The 3,859-nt window shown below is 37.3% G+C and overlaps 1 non-coding gene across 1 annotated transcript; it reads right to left on the bottom strand.

Annotated features, from left to right (window-relative positions):
• Positions 1 to 1,216: 1,216 nt before the first annotated feature.
• Positions 1,217 to 1,348, bottom strand: LOC132521425 (small nucleolar RNA SNORA11). The gene has a single exon (XR_009540875.1). It is a non-coding gene; the product is annotated as a small nucleolar RNA SNORA11 (small nucleolar RNA).
• Positions 1,349 to 3,859: the final 2,511 nt, after the last annotated feature.

The raw sequence follows: 3,859 nt of genomic DNA, 5'->3' as shown, positions 1-3,859 counted from the left end.
TTCAGGGAATTTGTTCAGAAATTGAGAATATCTGTAATGAATGAAAATATCTATGATGAATACACTTATGCCCCGTAGTATAGCTATCTAAAGAAAGAACAATAAAATTTACTGATGACAACTTCAGCCTTCTCTAAATTATTCATTATTAAAAATTCAAAGTCAAGAAGATTAAAAAAGAGAAAAATAGTGAAGGAAATTAAACAGAATTTTTGTTTGACAGTCATTGGAGACCAGTGATTGGAAGCACTTGGTGCAGTGTGTCCTACAGAGGACTTTTACAATTTTATTTATTTTTTGGTTGTTTTTTAAAGCTCTTCACCCTTTCAATGCTGCTTAAGGAAACACAAATGTCAAACTGCTGTTGAAGTACTTTCCTAACTGGAGGAAGAAGTTTTGAAAAGAAAGTTGCATTTTTTATTTTGAGGTTAATTTGTGCTTTTATTAGCCAGTATAACTTAACTACAGTGGCCTGCAAACTTTTTTGATCTAAAAAATACACTTTATATCACAGTACAACAAACACACACATATATAACATGTATACATATATAAAAATGAAACGAAAGTTTTGCCAAAAACTTCTACCCTGAGTGTTAATTTTTTTTGAGTTTTTTTTTACGCAGTTTCAGGTTTATAACAAAATTGACAGGAAGATACAGAAATTCCCTATATACCCCCTCCCCTCACATGCATACCCATTATCAACAGAGTGGTACCTTTTTTTTTTTTTTTTTTAAACCAAGGATGAACTGCATTGACACATAATCACCAAAGTTCGCAGTTCACCTTAGGGCTCACTTTAGTGAAGTGAATCCTGTTGCACATTCTATGGGTTTGGACAGAAGTAGGATGACATACATCCGTCACTATAATGTCATGCAAAGTATTTTCACTGCTCATAAAAACTTCTGTCCTCTGTGTATTCATCTCCCCTCACCCCCCAAACGCTTGCCAGCCACTGATCTTTTTGTTGTCTCCATAATTTTGCCTTTTCCAGATTGGCATATACAATCTATTTTTCTTTTTCTTTTTCTTTTCCTTGAAAAGAGAGGTTTGAAGCCTTTATGTCTGTAAGACCACCCACGGCCTACCCACGCATGGACCGGACAGGCTCTAGGTGGCAAACTCCCTCACTGGATACTGTAGTTGTCCTTCCAATATTGAGCCCTGTCCCACTGGTCCTGCCCAGCAGCCACGTGGAAGTTCAGGGGACACGTGTCGGGTATTTGTTCATAGGAAGGCCACAAATTTTGTGCCCCTTATCATAATGAACCCAGATTCCTGTCTGGTGTGTTGTAAACAGAACAGCCATATTTCTTCAGGCCCCCTGCTCTGAGCACACCCCAGAGAGTTGCATTTTTAATGGACTAAATTAAATCTTATTTCAAATTTTAGGAAAGAATCCTCTCATTGTTCTTCTAGGGTCTGAATTTTTTTTTTTTTTTCCCCCCTGACAGCGGAAGGTGATTCTGGAGGAAAATACGGTTAGGAGCAGAGTGTGAGGAATCTCTGATTTATTAGTGTACTATGTGTTAGTTAACATTTCCTACTTAGCATTTCTAATTCAGGAAACAAATGGCCCCTCAGAGGACTGAAAAGTTTAGCGAAGATTCTTTTTACAGTTTTGTGGGCAGGGTTAAGGAAAACAAAAAAGAGATGGGGAGGATCGAGATCCTAGCAAGAGCTGGAAGACTGTACTTCCAAGTGATGCAGGAAGCTGTCAGTGAACACAGAGGCAAGAGCTGTGAAGTGGTTCCACCAGAAAGGAGCTGCAGTGCGGAGATGAGACCTGCTTTCCCTGCTCCGCGACTGCTGGCTCCTACTCGGATGGATGAGGGACTGGAAGCAGAGCTGGGAGATTGGGGGAGAAGAGGGAGAGAGAAGCCACAGTGATTCCCTCTGCCTCTTTCAGGCTGCAGTTCCCCTTGGCGCCCCTGGTCCCAGCTGCTGCCTGGTGATACGCCCCTTCCCCACTCAGCAGTGGGAGTGGGTTCTTTCTGACGCTGGTGTCTGAGTTGCTCACTGTACTATCTTGCTGTTCAGCTCTTCCGTCACTTTTGAAACTAATCCACCACTTTCATTTTCTCCATTTGAAAAGCTAAAAATCGTTTATCTCCCCGTTTGATCCTTATACATACTTTACATTTTTAATTGCTATTTTGAGCCATGTCATATTTTTCCTTATATTGTCTGTAGTCTATACCTTCTTGTCTATAGTCTATATCTTATCATCTATTTGGTATTGCTGGTGTAGAGGAATGAGTTTTTAATCTAATTTTTAAATGTTTTATACAATTTTTAAACGTTACTTTCCCTTTACAGTTATTACAAAACGTTGGCTATGTTCCCCGTGTTGTACAACATCATTATAGCCTATCTTACACCCAACAGTTTGTACCTCCCCCTCACCCCCCTTTGTTGCCCCTTCCCCCTGGTAACACTAGTTTGTTCTCTGTATCTGTGAATCTGCTTCTTTTTTGTTATATTCACTAGTTTGTGGAATTTTTTTAGATTCCACATACAAGTGATATCATACAGTATTTATCTTTCTCTGTCTCTTATTTCACTTAGCATAATGCCCTCTAAGTCCATCCATATTGCTGCAAATGACATTATTTTGTTCTTTTTTATGGCTGAGTAAGTATTCCACTGTATACATGTACCACATCTTCTTTATCCATTCCTCTGTTGATGGACAGTTAGGTTGTTTCCATGTCTTGGCTGCTGTAAATAGTGCTGCTGTGAACCCTGGGGATGCATGTATCTTTTTCAGTTAGTGTTTTTGTTTCTTTCAGATGTATACCCAGGAGTGGGATTGCTGGATCCTATGGTAGCTCTATTTTTAGTTTTCTGAGACACCTCCATACTGTTGTCCACAGTGGCTGCACCAGTTTACATTCCCACCAACAGTGCACAAGGGTTAGAGGAATAACTGTATACCAATCTGGCTGTACTCTGTCATTAATTTAAAGGTTTATTGATTCTTCTGTGTGTTCAATGGAAATAATCATGTCTGGGAAATAATGCTTACACCTCTTATTTCTTTTGCTTTGCATATACCATTGGACAAGACTTTAAGTCCTATGTTTGATGGTCGTGGTGGCAGCATTCTTTTCCGGATTACAGTCTTTATTGGAATGTGTCTATGGTTTTTCCATTTTGGTATATTGTTTGTTACTGTTTTTTTAGATATACAGATATTTATAAATTTAGGAAGCTTCACTCTATTTCTAGTTTTCTGGGTGTTTTAATAAAAAAAAAATGATAAACATTTACCATTACTTTTTCGGCATCTATTGAAGTAATCATACCGTTTTCCTTCTTTAATTCCTTACTATGGTATGTTGCACTGATAGATTTCCTGATATCAAAACTTTCTTGCATTACCGGGATAAACCCTACTTATTCGTGACTTTTTTAAAAAACAATATTGTTGATGACATTAGCTAGAAGGTTTTGTTCTGTCATCTATTTAATTAACTTTGGATCCATGTTCATAAGTGAATGGGATATTTAATTTTCTTGTCAGCATGCTACCTTATTAATGTTTTCAGAATAACAGCTTTTGATTTTATTAATCTTCATGATTGTTTCCGTGTTTTTTCTTTAATTATTTTACTTGTTTTTATTATTGCCTTCCTTCTAGTTTCATTGGATTTTCTTTATTACTGTTTTCCCAACTTCCTTCACTGTTAATTTTAAAAAATATTTTCTGCTTTCTGCTGTATTCATTTAACAGCTATAAATTTCCTACTGCATATCACTTTAGCCCTGACCTAAAATTTTTGATAAAATGTTTACATAGTTTTCCACCTCTTAGTGATTTTAGACTTCCCTTATGATTTTTTTCCTTTGG

Source organism: Lagenorhynchus albirostris, chromosome 5, assembly GCF_949774975.1.
Source record: "Lagenorhynchus albirostris chromosome 5, mLagAlb1.1, whole genome shotgun sequence".
NCBI classification, from domain to species: domain Eukaryota; kingdom Metazoa; phylum Chordata; class Mammalia; order Artiodactyla; family Delphinidae; genus Lagenorhynchus; species Lagenorhynchus albirostris.
The sequence above is the reverse complement of the archived record's forward strand: the minus strand, read 5'-3'. Positions and strand labels throughout refer to the sequence as shown.